Consider the following 17,605-nt stretch of genomic DNA (forward strand, 5'->3'; position numbering starts at 1 on the left):
ACTTCTCAACAAAGCGATGGGGGGCGATAAGGACTCTGGCTTTGGAATCTGCCAAAAATATTTTCTGTACGCCCTTTTCTTACTGTGTCTGCCTGGGGCAGATTATCTGACACTTATGAGGCTTGATTTTTGTATCTGTTCAGTGGGAATTATTATATCTGCTCCTCAGAATTGTTGGGAGAATTTAATATGATTATTAAATGTTGAGTGTGGTTTCTGAATTATATGAAAGTTTAGTGAGTCACTGTATGCCCTGTTTACAGAGAGGGAGCTGCAGACAAATTTCAGAACCTATCTGCCACTTAGGGAATTTCCTTCTGGAGTGACTGATTCCTGACTGTACCTTGGAACCACTTTGGGAGCTTTTTTAAAAATACTAATTTTTAAAAGGACCCCCAGATGAATTGAAAAGCAATCTCTGGAGTTAGAACAAGGCATTATTAGTTTTTAAAGCTCTCCAGATGATTCTGATGTGCAGCCAGCACTGAGCCTTTGTCTTACTGTATCACTCATCCTGGTTGTCAGTGGCTCAGGGCTTCACTAAATCTGAAGGTGTTCAACTCAACGGGAGACAGCTGGGTGGGGCAGTGGCTAGTGGAGACTGCTGGTCAGCTCGAGATGAGCCAACAGAGAAGGCAACTGCTGAAAAACAAGCTCACACACACACACACACACACACACACACACACACACACACACTATATGAAGTGGGGAAAGAACAGCCCCAAACTCTGAGCCCATCAAGGCACATCTGGAATACTATATTCCATTTCCTGGTGTACATGAGAGCGTCCCTTTTTTCCAGACTTTTGGACAGAACAGGGAAGAATGCCAGTGTCCAACACAAGCAGTCTGTTCTCAGGCATCATTATCTGCTACAGGCACAGATGTTTGCCATGAATTAGTGATCTGGGAGGACACAGTATATGGAAGGGAGAAGATAATTCAGGTGAAGGAAAGTAGAACAAGGGGTCAAGAGCTGAGTGTGAATGAGCATTCTCTTGGGCTGTTGAGATATAAACATTGGAAGGTGGAAACAGGGTTATCTGACAGAAATAGAACATGTATGTTGGCAAAAGCCAGTGGAGAAATAGTTTCCATAGGCCCACAGCTACTAACACAGTTCTCTGGGTCAAGGGCATGTTCTTAAAGCCCCTCTCCCCCACACAAAACACCCAGTAGTTATCAGCTGCAGCGGGATCATAAAAGGAGTGGAGACTAGGTCTGGTGAGACCAAAGAACTGAAGATGCTGAGCCTGGAGAGGTCTGGAGAGCTGCGTGGGAGAAGAGCTGTCTGGAGGTACTTGTGAACATCCAGCTTGTTGGAAGGGTGCTTTGGATCACTCAGTAGCCATTATAGGGACTCAGACTCAAGTTCAATGGTAAAAAATTGTTTTAGCACCACAAATCAAAATTAGATTATATCTTGTGAGATGTTTTCAAGCTGACTTTGTGAAAGGGTTACTAGAGTCACTTGGGAAGTAGGACTTGATTAGTGTGAGGACTTCAAGTCCTCCATAAATATTTTAAAATATTTTATCTTCCTCCAAAGAAAAGAAACTATCCCCATGAGTAATCACTTCCTAACTTTTCTCCACTTCACTCTCCCAGTCCTAGGCAGCCACCGGTCTACCTTCTGTCTTTTTATTTTATGGAGCTGGCACCGCACTGGGGCCTTTTGTGAGTTTCCGGGCACATCATCGAGGACTGTTTTCTAATACAGATGAAGTAACCTGAAGAGCCTGTAAATTCATTTCCTTCGTCCTGTACTTGGGAAGCATCTTTAGATGTTCTGCCTTTAACCCCGTTTAAGCTATTTTCCATATTTCCAACTTAAATGTCTTGGGAACCTATCATATGTGAAACATCATCTTTACTTTATGTATTGAAACCTCCTCTTCCCACACTTTGTACACTGGGAATTAATCTCAGCATCAGCAGCATCTTCCACATTTAAAAACAGAGTCGCCTCAAGAAAAATAAAAATAGTGATGGCAGTGGACATCCATTGGTGGTTGCTTGCCCCACTGATTACCCCCTGTCTCTCAGTGGTCCCCATTTCCACATAGGGATCTTTGTATTTCTGGGGATGCTGACTGTACTTTAATTAGGAAGTGGAGAATATGTGTTTTCCTAAGCTCATCTGTTTAGTACATCCCTCTTGCTGCATTGAGGTCATAGGTGATCATTGTGACCTAATCTGGACCAATCAAAGTATATCCAGGATGGTCACTGAGAGGATTCTGGAGTGAACGCATTCTTTTTCTTGCTTGACTTGAGCAGGAAATTTTGTGGTCCTGGGGCCTGTAGTGATCATGTATGGTATTGGCTCCTTTTTCATAAATTAGCAATACATATAGTATGGATTTATTTCTGGGTTTTCAATTTTATTCAGTCGATCTGTTTTGATTAGTAGCACTTTGGAGTATAATTTGAAGTCTGGTAGCGTAATACTTCTGGTTTTCTTTTTTGTCAGGAGTGCTTTGGCTATTCGGGGTCTTTCAGGTTCCATACAAATTTGAGTAATGTGTATGCTGTTTCCTTGAAGAACGCCACTGGAATTTTGATAGAGGTTGCATTAAATCTGTTTATTGCTTTGGGCACGATGGCCATTTTAACCATGTTAATACTTCCAATTTATGAGCATAGAATGTTTTTCCATTTCCTGTGTCTTTTATTTCTTTTAACAGTGTCTTATAGTTTTCATTAGACATATTTTTTAAAAACCAAGATTTATAAAAAATTTAAGCACTGGAAATTTGAAGCATAAAGATATTTTTTATATTTTTAGGTATAATGCATTGTTTTTATGTTTTTTAAAAGAAAGAATCTTTCTCTGTTAGCAATATACATTGAAATATTTACAGATGAAATACTATGTCTGGTATTTGTTCCATAACAATGCAGAAGAGAACTGTGTAGGAATCTGGATGAAATAAAAATTGTTCATGAATTGATAACTGTTGAAGCTAAGCAGTAAGTATATAGATAGAGGCTCATCAATCTCTTTATTTTTTTCTATGATAAAAAAATTCAAGTCTCCCCTATGCTTATTTTCCAGTGGTAATCAGTATTAACAGTTTGACAGATTTTTTTTTCCAGAAAATTTTCTTTGTGCATATTGTAGTGAAGAAGGTTTGGTTTTGGTATAATTTAATTAAGTGGACTCACCACACATTGTTCTACAACTTTCTTTTGTTGGGGGGGGGGTGTTTACTGTATTGTGGACAATGTACCATTTAAGAGAGAGAGAGAGAGAGAGAGAGAGAGAGTGTGTATATCATTGATTGATGATTTTTTTTTTCCCCTAAAGAAAACAGAATCCTTTGCTCTTCTAACAGTGCATATCTACACCCCAGGGAACAGCTTTGGCTTTTTGTGGGGAAATGGAATGCCTGCCTTTGAAGCCTGGGGTTTCTGTGGTCTTTGACCAGAACTTTAATCGAAGGTCTTGGGCAGTTCCCACTCTTTAGATTATGGATCTTTCCTGGCACAGGATCCTCCAATGAAGCTCCCTCATAGGATATTGTTCAGATGCCAACTCTAAAAGCTGTTGGAATTTCAGCACTCTCTCTGTTGCCTGCTGTTGAGGGGTCACACATTTATGAGGGCTAGAGAAATCATTATTGAATTCTGTTACTTTTTCATGATTATCTGCAATGTGAATTCTTTTTTTAAAGATTTATTTATGCGCACAAGAGCTGGGGTACAAGCCAGAGTTGTGGGGGGTGGGGAGAGGGGAGAGGATTCACCAGAGACAGAGTGGGGAACAGAACAGGCAAACTGACTGAAATACACTGCTGAGGGGAGCGGTGAGCGAGGCAGGAGAGGTCTGCAGCACCATGTGGGAGGCCCCCTGGCCATCTCGGGGATGGAACTTGGGCTGCAGCAGCTGCGGACTGCTTCATAGTGTGGTGCTTAACCCCTTGCACCACCAAAGAGGCCCCTGCAATGTGAAATCTTAATAACTTGTGTACATCTGTAAGAGAGAAATTTGTGTGGGAGTGATTTCTTTTTTTTTAAAAGAGTAGGTGACCAGCTTGACTCCATGATGGAGCTCCCTATTACTACCAAGCTGGAGATTGGACACAGTTTGGTTCTGATGCACCATTCAGCAGCTGCTACTTCTCCTCAGGGGAGAAAGACAGTCTAAACTTAAAATATTTACTACTTCTCCCTTATTTTTGACGATCACAGTGAATGTGCTTTTCATGACATTTTTTCAGTGCTTTAAAATATTGCTATCATTATTTTATTCTCTTATTAAATATCTCTGCAGTAACTACTCTGTTCCAGTCACAGTACCAGGCACTTGCGAATGCAAGATAAATCATTTTCACATCACAGTTGTCTAGGTAGAAATACTGAGGTTGGGCATTCTGTGATAAAGGAAGGGCAATCTATGATTAGTGTGATGTTTGCTAAATAGGCAAGTTTTGTGTATAATACAATAACTATGGGTACCAGTCACTGGTCCCTTAGCATCTTCTAAGTACCTTTCTAAAAGTTTTACATCAATTATCTCATTTAATGTTCACTATAACCCTTACAAAGTAAGTGTTTCTATTATCCCTTTTACAGATAGGAAAGTGACATACAGAGAGATTAAACAATTTGCTCAAAATCAATGAGCTAAAAAGTGATATAATCTGGGGCCTCCCCTGGTGGTGCAGCGGTTGAGCGCTGGGTTGCGAAGCTGCCCGCAGCCTCTGCAGTGCCGGTTCAATCCCCGGCCACTGGTGAGGGTCCCACATGGCTCAACAGACCTCTCCTGTCTGGCCCGCTGCTCCCCCTCAGCAGTGTCCTCTGTCTGTCTGCCTGTTCTGTTCCCCGCTCGGGCTCTGGTGAATTCTCTCCCTCCCGTGCTTCTGACTGTACCCAGTGCTTATATAAATAAATAAATAAATCTTAAAAATAAGTAAATAAATAAATAAAAAGTAATACAATCTGGATTGAAATTCACATAGTCCAACTCCAGTCTGTGCTTTATAGAATTATTACTAGGGAAGTTGTTGACTTATTGATATAATACATTAATAATGGCTTCCTTATTTTTTTTTTTAAAGAAAAGATGGTTAATTCTTGTTAACTCTCAGTCTCTCTGGCATCTGTTGAATTTTTAAGCTGTGAAACATGTCAAAATGTTTCAACAGATATGATGTATTGTAATTGGGGAGGTCAGAACTAATTCTAGACTTTTAAGGAAAATTGATCAAATTTTCATGTGTATTGGTGTTTTTGGAATGAAATTTCACTTGTAGTGGTTCTAGAGTCACATCACATGAATCTTATTCTGTCACTTGTAGCATTATTTGCAGTGAAAAGAAATCCGTTGGGCTATTTTTACAAAAAGTATTTTACTACTTTTGGTAATTCATCATGAAGTTTGCTTTAATGTGTGAATGTGTACATTTCTACTGTGTGTGTAAGTGTGGACACATGTGTATATGTGCATACACACTCTCCTTAAAAATATGGAAATCTCAATACAGCACTAGATTCTTGCTTTGTATGACCTGTACTTAGATTTTGAACTCTTCGAATTGAGAAGCAATTCTGAAACTAAGAACTACATGTTACTACAGGCTAGTGTGCATAACACTACATTTGAGGTCATAGTCCCAGGTCACCCTTTCTCCCCTTCGTCTTATCATGATAGTGAGGAAGAATGTCAGTCACTGGATGTTGGCTGTGTCAAGCTTTTTATTAAGCACTGTACCTGTATTATCTCATTTAATCCTCAAAATAATAACTCTCTGAGGTAAGTATTGTTACTCTCATTTGACAGACTCTAAGGCTTAGAGAGATTAAGTTACTCCTTCAAAGTCTCTGGACCCAAGTGGGGAAATAAATCCAGGTTTGTCTGCCTCTGAAGCCTGTCACTCTCCTGGGTGGAGACTGGTGAGGGAAGAATCTGCTCACAGTGGTTTTGCTTGTTTCAGGGTCTGTTTGCATGTAACTTAATTTTAAAAGATAGACAAAAGTCACTATAACTTTGTTCACTAGTGAAGAAAAAAAACATTATAATTTCTGTCCTAGCTAAGTTTAATGTGATTTTAAAAATCCAGATAGTGTTCTATCTATAAAATGAGGATAATACCTTTAACTCACATTTTAAGATGGTCACTATGAAATAATGGAAATGAAAGTGTTAAATATTGTGTACCTGTGAGAAATTATTTGCCAGTACTTTCATGGGCGGAGGGAGGGATTCCCTCATGAACTTTGAAAACTCATTTCTTGGTATTAAAAGTAGATGCTACTATGGATTTGGTTTAACAGGTGCCTTAGAAAGGACTTATTCCTAGTTTTGTTTTGTTTTGTTTTTTTACTTCATTCAACTAATTTTTATTGAATACCTACTGTATCAACATTGTTGCTGGAGGTATAATAATGACACAGACTTGGTTGCAGACTGTTCAGGGCATTTTTTGGTTAGGACAATAGTCCACAATCCAGTCCCATGCAGACACATGTTAACTGATCACCTGTAAAGTAAACAGAGTCAAATTCTTCCCAAGACATCCCAGACTGATCTACATAAAGAAACCTCTGGACAGATGGGGTATTGCCACCAGTTAAAACTTTGCATCTTGTCCTGTGGGGTAAATGAGGGACAGGAAGTAGAGGCAGAGCTGTGTACACAGACACCAAGATATAATGTATATTCCTCGTGGGACTTGTGGTACAATCGCCCAAACTCGAGACCCCCAGCAAGCTGGTTTAAACTGGAACTACCCCAGTAATTTTTCAAATTCCCAGAATGAAAAGAAGTTCATTTTCCTTTCAGCCCACTAAGACACAATACTAAGCAATAGACTGTAGTCCATTTTGAATACATTTGTATTGGGTGTTCTGCAGAATTTCACACTTGAATTTTTTTTTTTTTTGACACACATACTTCTATAGGCAGGGGCGATGAAGAAAAGGTTGCTCAGTTCAATGAATATTTGCTGAACATTTCCTAAGATAGGCATTGTGAAAGGTCCAAATGCACACATTTAAGTCCAACAGTAATTGAAAACAACAAAATCTCTAGATCTTTATATGCCACCTCTCCTCTTTAGGTGCTTTTGGTGCTAGCAGTGGTGATATAGCTCAAGAAGCTCTGAGGTCGCCTGTTTAATTCCCCAGGGAGGGTGGGCAAAAGAGAAGTCTGAGACCTGGAAAGGTATAAAGTACATTGGGTAAAACATTAAAATCAATTCTGAGCTCTCTGAGAGCAAACAGGTATCACCTTCACGCACCACCTACCACCTTATACATAGACACACATCGATTTCAGAAAGTTACCAGCAATTACACTTATAACCAGTAAAATAGGTAATTTGGGGATAATAGAGACAGGCTTCGCTGGGGAAAAGGAGGAGGAAAATGAGTTTCTATTTCCAAAAGTTAGGATCAGAACTGTTATTAAAACAAAGTTTAATGAGTCAATACAGCAGAGGTTATTAATTTGTGGGTAAATTGAAGCTTAGTGGAAACAGTAGCATCATCACTTTGGGTTGCATATTTTAAAGCTATAAAATGGTAATGGACTCAAATCCCAGTCCCGAGCCTCACCCAACAGCAGCTGTCGCTGTGTGAGTGGACTTGGCTGTGAGTGGCTCAGGTCCCCCTCATGTGTCCCTGTGTTTGTGACCCACTGTCAGTGAGCACTCCGCGGCGGGGCGTCCAGACTCATGTAATCAGGAGAATCAGAGCTTCAGAATCAACACACAGCCTTGCTCGCACTTTTCTTTTAAACTGTGCCCGAAGCTTAAATGTTTCCAGCTGTACACACATTAGTGGGGAAAATCTTTGAAAAGTCAGTGATGTTTTAAAGAAGGGCTCAATAATTGGGCATGCGAGAGACCGTTGAGGATTCAGGCCAAATGAGAAAAGAAATTACCAATAGGATTGCTCTGATGGCCAGGCAGCAGGAAGCTTTCCTGCCCTGCAGCTTGCTAGTAGCAAGATGGATGTTCCCAGGGTCCAGCTGTTGTGCACTTATGCTTCTGGGAGAAATAACTCCTGTTCCTCTTCTGGCAACTCCACCTTTGCTGATAATAATCCGTTCCTTTGGTGATTTTTCAAGAAATTTTGAGTGACTTTGATATACTCAGCTCATGAACTAGCTAGAAAAGAGGGGGCGCCTAATTACTCAAGCTCCAAACTTCTCCTGGGACTTGCATGCATTTTCTCTAGGCCAGTAGTTATGGAAGAAGAAGGAGGGGAAAGATCCAGATATTACAAGGCACTAAACATGTAGTGGTTGCAAGTAGTAGTTACCAAATGTAGAGGCCATAAAATTAATGTCCTTTCCAACCCTGTCTTCTCCCTGTAGCAGCCACTACTATGTTCCTGTCTATTTCTACAAACAGATTTCTATAGATAAATTATCACATGCCTCCAAAGATGTTCAAGCATATTGAATTAAGTTTGTTGGGATGGCAAAGACTGTACAGCCAAAATGTACAGCCTATTGATATTTTTGATATTTTTTGATATTTTTGATATTTTTGATATTTTTTACCTTTTTTATTAATCTATTTAATTATTTATTTCTTACAATGTTTGCTTTCTTTTCTCAGGTGTAGTCCTCATAGAATTTCCACCACCAGTTCACCCCTGCACCATCTCCATAGTCCCTTGTGCTATAGAGATTGCACCCTCATTTTGATCCCTCCCCCTCCCCAGCAGAAAGTCTCTGATTTATAGTTGTCTGTATATTTTTCTTTTCTTAAATGCATATGCACGTCATACATACGCACAACTTATGTTTATTTGTCCTCTTTATTTACACAAATGGTAGTCTACCAAACATATTTTTCCATACCTTACTTTTTTCACTTGTCTTGGGAATTGTTCCAGTATACCACATATAGAGCTGCCTTATTCTTTTTTAATATCTACAGAATGTTCCATTGCTAAATGGACCATCATTTACTTAATGAGCCTTTTACTGTTAGACATTTTGGCTGTACAGTCTTTGCCGTCCCAACAAACTTAATTGAATATGCTTGAACATCTTAGGGGGCATGTGATAATTTATCTATAGAAATCTGTTTGCAGAAATAGAATTACTAGGCCAAATGGTATATGGATTTTAATATTAATAGAAATTGCCCTTCCATAGAGAAATTATTTATGCCTTCCCAACAGTACGTACGTAAGAATGCTTGCCTCTGACCAATACTGCCTGTCCTCATTCCCACAAAGGACACATTAGCATCTGTCACTTGTAGGGGAAAAGTATGGGGTTGGAAAAGAGGATGCATATTTTGAAAACTCACCCCATTGGTGTTACCACAAAACTTAAAAAATGTATCTCAAACTGTCTTAAACTAAAAATTGTTTTAAAAGGAAGTAGAGAAATTTATTGGTGTATATAACAAAAGTCCAGAGTCAGAATGTGGATCAGACATACAGGAGGGGCTGTCATATTTCTGCTCAATTCCAGGGGGCACATTGTATCAGACAATGCTGTTCATGGTACCCCCTGGAATTAGTGCTCAGGGGCACAGTGGAAGTCAGGAGGATTTGGTCTCATTCCTCAGCCGTTTTCTTGGAGTTGGCTTCATTCTCGGGCAGGCCTTCTCCAGGTGGTAGCCCAGGGAGCTCTGGGTTTCAATTTCATTAACTTGACATTGGACTAAGAGGTTCCCCTTCTCTGCAGATAGATCAAAGTTCCCACAAATGAGCCTCACTGACCTGGCATGGGTCAACTGTACATCCCTAACCATTGATCACTTCTGGGAGTACCTTTTGATTTGCTTGCCTATCATCCATTTCCTTGTCTTCTGATAATGGCACCTTGATTGATTTTCTTTCTCATGTCTGAGTCCGCATGGTCTGGGGCTGTGCCTTCCCCCAGGATGAGCATGCTACCCAGGCCAATGGCCAAACTAATTCTGTTACCACCATCAGCCATCTAGATGAGACTCAAACGCAGGAGAGGATACAAATGGGCATCCAGCCCACCTGGAGATCTTGCAATAAGGCAAATTTTGATTTATTAGATCTGAGACAGGGCCTGAGAATCTGTATTGCTAACAGACTCTGGGATGATGTCAATGTTACTGGTGGGCTAAGGGCTACACTTTGAAACCAGGGACATACTATTAATCCAGTGGCCTGTCCAAGCTCCTTCTAGAATAATAATTTTGAGATTTCATAGCATACACAGAGGGATATGGAATAGACAAAAGCTCTACAATCTACCAATTTCAATTTGTCTTCATTTCACAAAATTAAGTCACCTTTATGATCACATATATTAAAAAATACATCTTAAAACATGCCATTCATTTAAGAAATACAATTCTATTATTGCGTGCTTTGGTAGGGTTGGGGGAGGAAGCCATTGCTGAGTTGTTCCTAAAGAATTGTACTTTTGACCAGTGTTGGCAAGAAAATAACTTTTCCTTCTGGAGACTATGAGCTCTCTGTTGTCTTAGTGAAAAAATTGTTGTTTCCACCATCAAGCCAGTGACTTATTAGTACTTTGCCTGAGGAACCAATTCTCCCTTGGCAGACACTGGGCTTTATCCCATCTAGTTATCCCATCATAGCTGGGTGGCCTGGTGGCAAATTCTGGGGACAATATATTGGTTTCTTGGGAGTAACAAAATCAGTTTTCTTGTCTTGTGACAACCGCTTTTTAGATTTTCTTTTTAAAGAAATGATTTTCTTGGGCCTCCCCTGGTGGCACAGCAGTTGAGCGCTGGGCTGTGAGGCTGCCTGTAGCCTCTGCAGTGTTGGTTTGTTCCCCGGCCACAGGCAAGGGTCCCACACAAAAAAAATGATTTTCTTATCATCTCTCAGAACCATTATCTCAGTCTGGGACTAACTTGAATAGCTCCCCCTAATTCTGTTTACGTACTTACTGGACCCCCACACAAGGACCATTTTTGGTATCAGAAAAATGATTTCTTTTGCAAAGCAATTTCATGCTTTGTTATCCCCAATATGTCTCTAAAATACTAAGTGGGATGACACTTACTGGAAAGTGCTTATGCATTCCAAAATTCCAAGGGGGAATATAAAATTTTAAAAGGGGCTCAGCAGGTCCATGCCACTGTCTACTTGGTATCCTTCCACTTTATGTGACATTGTGCTGCTATTAGCTCTTAAACCATCCCTCCTGCAAGGAAAATTGTGGCCTTAAACTCTTGCATCATTATGCAAATAGGGGTTAATGAACCGACTATACAAAGTGTAGTATGATTGAGAGTTTGCCTGGTTTTATGGGAAAATAACAGACAGCTGGATTTTTTTTTCTGCTTGCTTTGTGTAGCCTCATAGTCTACAAAATTCTGCAGAATTCTCAATTTATAATTTAGTTATTGCAAACTGTTAAGCAAAGCCAGACCCACCTGCAAACTTGGAAAGCAGCATTAAGACTTATTTACTGAGAGGTAACATCTCTTCTATGAATACTGACCCTTTATAAATACCATGATGTCCACATTTGCCTTTTGAGATGAATATAATATGTACCCTGAGTTGTAATTAATATAAAATCTCAAGAAGTGGGACGCTGAGTCCCTCACCTGTTCTATCTCTGGCTGGTTCCCTGGGTGGCAGAGCTGCGCTTAGATGATGCCCAAGCTGGCATGTGCAGAATCGGCAAGCTGCACTTTGAAGGGAAAATGGTAGGAGAGGGTCATTTATTGCAGCAAGAGATTATCTTCACCATTAGTGATGTAAATAGCAGGAGACAAATGCTTTGGAGATTTGTCAACTGGCCAAACAACATTTTCCCAGAAACTCTTCATGGAACACCTGCTGTGTTCCCAGACACAAGGGTGGGTTCTATATACAGTGATGAATCCCACATGCTGAGCCCTGACCCCAGGGAGGTAACTTAAACAAGCCAAGCCATTTCATTTCTCTAGACTTGTTACGAAAATTCAGGCCAATTCCTAACCTCATAGGGTTGCTATGATAATCAGGCATATTTTAGAAAAGTATGAGGTATGAGACAAATGCAGAGTTCTTTAGGTCAACATCATTTCACAGCCGCCTCAGCAGTGTCTGTGATTTGAACTTTCTAAGACCGGCTATTTTGCTTATTATCTACTGTCATGAAGTTACCTTCAAATGGCCTTTGCCCTTTGTCTTTTTGTGTCAGTTGCGTTTTCTTCTCCAAAGATGATCCCATTTTCCTGATGCTTGATCATCACCAGCTTCAAAAAATGCTCTTCAAAAGGAGGGGCCTCCTAACTGAAAAATTTCACAGAAATTTGCTATGAACTCAAAAATAGAAAAATGACTATTTATAAAAGATAACGAGAAAAAAATCAATCATTTTCTGTGTTATGTACATAATAAAACCCAGATACTTAAAGTAACACCCAGAATAATTATCATGAGGCATCTCTGTCATTTCCTAGAGTTAGAAATCAACAGAGAACAATTTTGCAGTCAGGCAAGGAGCCAGCTTTGCCGTCGGTGGAGGGGTATGATGGGGCCATGGGCCGAGGGAGGCGCGGGCGGGCCCTAGTCTGGAATACACTGGCAGCTGAGATGGGAAACAGGCAGGGCGGGTGTGTAAATATGCCTTCACTGTGCATGTAGGGAGACCTAGGAGAGCCCAGGGCTTGCATTTAAAGACTCCTGGCCTGTTGCAGTCTCTCCAGCAGTTTGTTATTTTGGCTCATAGTGTAAGTTGTATGCATCATCCTCCTTTCGCTTCTCCTGCCCAGGGCTGTGTGTGTGTTGCTCTGTCTCTCTGCTCTGTGTCCCTGTCTCTGCCCAATCTCTACCCCCAACCTTTCCACCCCACACATGTGATTTCATCACTAAGAGTGAAAAAGCACAACAAACCTCAAATCTGGATCCCTAAGGAACTGTTTTAGAAAGCCTTATTTTACACTTTCTAAATTGCATACATAACAGATCTTGTTCGGGATGAAGAGCTGCTTCTTTTCTCCCTCCCCTGATAAAAACAGAGGCAGCTCAGTGGGAAGTTAACCTCGTGGTACAGTGCAGGGTCGGCAAATGTTTTCTATAAAGGACCAGGTAGTAAATATTCTAAGCTAGCTAGGTGTACAGTCTCTGTGACAACTGCTCTGTGCTGACTGATGTATCAGGAAAGAGGCTGGAGGCAATAGGTGAGCAAGCTGTGTCCTGTAAACTTCATTATGCACACTGACATTTGAATTTCACATATATACTGCATGTGATAAAATGTTTTTGTTCTTGTGGGTTTTTTTTTTTTTAGCCACTTAAAAATATGAAAGCCACACTTTGCTTGTGGGCTTTATAACAACCGGCAGTGGGTTGGATTTGGATCACAGACCTTCATGGGTTTCTCACCTTTGTAAAAGAAACAGAACTAGGAGTCAAGAGCCTTGCACTCCAATTTCAGTTTTACTGCTTTCCAACCTTAACATACTCGCTTACCTCCTGACCTCAGTTTTCTCATCAGTGAAATGAGTGTGGAAAGGCGGGGGAGAAGCGACTTCACAGTGGAGAAACCTGGCAAATGCGACCTCAGGCAGGTGAGGAAGGTTAACAGCAGGTGGGCGTGTTGACAGCAGGTACCCTTGAATGGTGATGGAAGTGGCACTTCCCTTCTGAGGTCAGCCTCCAAAAAACCCGTGACCCGGTCTCATCATGAGAAAAACATCAGATGAACCCAAGTGGAGGGATAGGCTACAAAATTTCTGACTAGCACTCCTCAGTGTTGTCCAGGTCATCAAAAACAAGGAAGTCTGCAACCCTGGCACAAACCAGAGGAGATACAGGTGGCTTAGCGACTAAATGTAACGTGGTGTCCTGGTAGTGGAGCCCTGGGACAGAAAAAGGACATGGGGGAGAAATGAGTGACATCTGAATAAGGTGTAGAGTTTAATTATTAGTCATGTGGCAGTGTTGGTTCCCTCACTGTGGCAAATGTTCCTTGGGTGATGTGAGGTCACCAGGGTAATCTAGGTTAGGAGCAAGAGGGACTCTGTGCTGTCTTTGCTTCTCTGTCGTCAATCCAAAGCTAATCTAAAATTAAAAGCTTAGGGCCTCCCTGGTAGCCTAAGGGTTAAGTCTCAACTCTATTACCTCTGTACCCTGAGTTCAATCCCCGGCCAGGGAACTAACCCGCAGGAGAGCACAGATCCCTCCTGACTCGCCCACTGCTCCCCTCAGCAGTGTATTTCCATAAATCCGCCTGCTCTGCTCTCCACTCTTGTCTCTGGTGAATCCTCTCACTCCCCACGCCTCTGGACCACACCCCAGTTCATCTATGCAAAAATAAATAATTAAAAATCTTAAAAATATCATAGAAGCTTATATATTTTTAAAATGAGGAAAACCCCCAGGGTTTGGCAGTTGTTTAGGTAGAGAGGGCCAGGAAGAAAGAAATGAGGATTACGTCATCATCCCCGGCCCGAAGTTCTGGGCAGGTAGCCATGCCAATGAACAGAAATAATGAATATATAGAAGACAGATCAGGCTTGGAATAGGAAGTAATGAACGTGGAGCATCAGGGACACATTCATGAATATGAGGTTCTGTTTAACACTTGAAGTGATAACATATTCAGGAAGGACTTTTTGTTTAAAATGCTCTCCAGCCCGGCAGTCTTTGACATTCAAGTCCTAATTTAAGAAAGAAAGATTAGCTGGATTAAATAATAAAATAGTTATTGAACTTTGTATAAATAGCTGGACTCCTGCTCATCCAAATTTCCCTCCCCCCACATCTATCTGTATTTAGCTCTATAGATCTATGTGGGCACGTTTATCCCCTGTTGTCATTAATGTGTTGCTTGGAACTTGGAGTAGTTAAAAGCCCCTCTTTATTTGCAAAAAGAAAAAAAAAAGTATTATTTATTTTTTAATTGAAGTACGATTAGGATATCCCCATCAGGTACCACTACCATTATGCGCCTGTAGTCCACCACCACAGCCCACTGTGCTTCCTTCCCTTTTGGTCTTACGCCTCCCACTGCCCTCTCCCCTCTGGATGCCTCAGTTCTGTAGGCAGCTTTCAAAAGCATTAGTTTTTAAGCTTGTCTTTATTTGACTCTTAGTTTGGTTTGTCTATATTCCACATATTAGTAACACAACCCAGTATTTGTCTTTCTTCTTCTGACTTACTTCACTGAGCATTATCCCTTCCAGCTCCATCCATGTATTTGCAAAAAGAATTAAAGTCATGTTGCCAAGTGGAACATTATTTAAGTGACTCAGCAACCAGAGCCAGCCCTTTTTCTTTAGCAAGAAGTACTAGCTGTGTTGACCCACAATGGGGAGTGTGTTTTGTTTACTTCAGTAAGAGCTTTGTTTGAGTCATTCCTTTTTCTCTTCTCACCCTATTTATATTTTGCAGCCACAATTGCTTCAAAAGTGTACACAGGCTTCCATCAGAGGCCTGTGATGTCTGCTGTGCATTAACTACGTGTATGATAAAACCTCAGTCAAGATCACACACCTTTATAGGTCATGATCAAAAGAAATGCAGGTGGCAATAAATATGTGAAAAATTAAACTCTGCTAACAATCAAAGACATGTAATTAAACAGATGCCAGTGATTTGGTAACCAGTAAAGAAATGGGGGATTCAATGCTGGCAAAGGTAGGGGGAAGAGCACTTTGGTGGGGATGTAAATTGAAATGCTCTTTTGAGAGGGTGGTTTGAAATATACGTTCCAAGCTTTAAAATATGTATATTCTGTGTATGTGTAGGAGACTGTCCTAAGGAAATAATGGACAGGCATATAAAGCTCTGTAATGAGGGATCATCTAAACATTGTTTTAAGAAGCAAAATACTGGATTTATTTATTATTTTTTTTTTACATACATACATTTTTATTTCAGTCTTGTTTTAACACTGTCTTCAGCACTTTCTTACTAAATATATTTGCAAATGCATAATTTTATAATGGCAGAATAACATTCTATTATATGGTTATTTAGATAAACAATCTCCTCTCATTGTATAAAATACTGGATTTAATATCCAACAGTAGAACACTGGTTAATTTCAACATTGAAGATGTAACTTTTATAATAATAGAATTGCATTATTAACTTTTTTTGGGAAAAAACATGCCAAAATGAATTTATAGGCCAGTGTTATGTTAAAATGCATGGGTGCATCTGCACGCCTAGTGGGAATGCAAGCTAAATCTTAGATAGCTTAGATGCAAATAAAAAATGTTTTAAAATCGAAACCAAAATGTAAACTCCTTGTGCTAAATTCTGGGTGGGATAAGCAATTCCTGTCTCATAAATTGTTGGTGGTAGGACCTAAGCTCAGTTTCTGAATATTCAGAGCACTTATTTTGTATTTTACTGTATGTTGTAGGTCAGTTTTTAACTTTTTTTTTTTTTTGACTAACAAAAAAGCAGAATTTTAATTTCCCTACATAAACCCTTTGCGGTAGTCATTATTTTCTCCATTTTGGAGATGAGGAAATGGAGATGTGGAGAAGATTGTCCATGGTCATATGGCTGGTGCACAGCAGAGCTAGGAATCACACCCAGGCAGCTATGGTTTTCGCCCTCCCAGGAGAGTCATCTCCATCCTGAGATGCCCTCATTCTATTATTGGCTTCTCTTTGCTGCCTCTTCAGTATCTTTGATTTTCAAAGACAAATTTGCATTCTTTACTTCATATGCTGTGGTAGCCTGGAGATGAACGTAAATTCTTTGCAATTCCTCCTATGGCAATGTGGGATCAGATTCCCCTCCCCTTGAATGCGAGCTGCCCTTGGACTTGCTTAACTGGTAGAACACTGTGGAAATGACCCCGTGTGACATACGAGGTGAACTCTAAGGAGGCTTGCAACATCTGCGTTGGCTTCTCTGAACACTGACTCTTAGAACCCAGTTACCCAGCTGTGAGGAAACCCAAGGACCCCCTTTGAGAGGCCCCAGACGAGGAAATAAGGACACTGACTGGTAGCACCAGCTGACCTCCCCGCCTGCAACCAGCACCAGTTTGCCACGTGAATGACCCATCTCACAAGTGGTCCTCCAACCTCTGTGGAGTGACCCCGATGAATGCCACCTGGAGCAGAGACTAGCTGTCCCCACTGAGCACTGCCCAAATTGCAGATCTCATGAGCAAAATAAATGGCTGTTGTTTTAAGCCATGAAATTTTGGCATGATAAATTGTGCAGCTGTAGGTAACCGGAACACCTGCCAGCTTTGCTTTGCCAATGTAAATTAGAGTAAAATGTGGTCAAAAAAGATTCATTTTCTTTAATATTAGTATCATTACAGGAAATCTCCTCCAGAAAAAAAGCTTAATTCCAGCTAGTCCTGAAAATCATCCCAGAAATTGTTTTTGCATAGTTAGAATGTTTTTTCTTGTATCCTCACTAATGCAAATACCAAAGACCACCTCTGTTAGTACAGATGACTGACTTAACTTGGAATCTTCTAAGTAAAAAACACATATTTCAACAGAATGTCAAAAAAGTGCCACTAAAATAATTGTGGAAAAGTCACTGAAACTTAGATATAAGAACTATACAGTCTAAAGTTAGTTTTTCACATTAGCTAAAAGGGCAGAAGAATAAAATCTAAAATGTTTGTTTGGGACTTCCCAATCACTCAAGACTATACTTGGCAAATATTTTGTCAGCCAGACAGCACAATCACATAGGGTTTGCC

The 17,605-nt window shown here is 40.4% G+C and overlaps 1 protein-coding gene across 1 annotated transcript in view; it reads left to right on the forward strand.

The window, feature by feature from the left end:
• Positions 1 to 1,203: 1,203 nt before the first annotated feature.
• TMCC3 (transmembrane and coiled-coil domain family 3) overlaps positions 1,204 to 17,605 on the forward strand; it is a 130,840-nt gene continuing 114,438 nt past the window's right edge. The window contains exon 1 of the mRNA XM_054696126.1: positions 1,204 to 1,300. The gene's annotated coding sequence lies outside the window, so the exon portion shown is untranslated. The remainder of the gene's footprint in view (positions 1,301 to 17,605) is intronic.

Source organism: Talpa occidentalis, unplaced genomic scaffold, assembly GCF_014898055.3.
Source record: "Talpa occidentalis isolate TD23 unplaced genomic scaffold, MPIMG_talOcc4v2.1 talOcc4.16, whole genome shotgun sequence".
Lineage (NCBI taxonomy): Eukaryota > Metazoa > Chordata > Mammalia > Eulipotyphla > Talpidae > Talpa > Talpa occidentalis.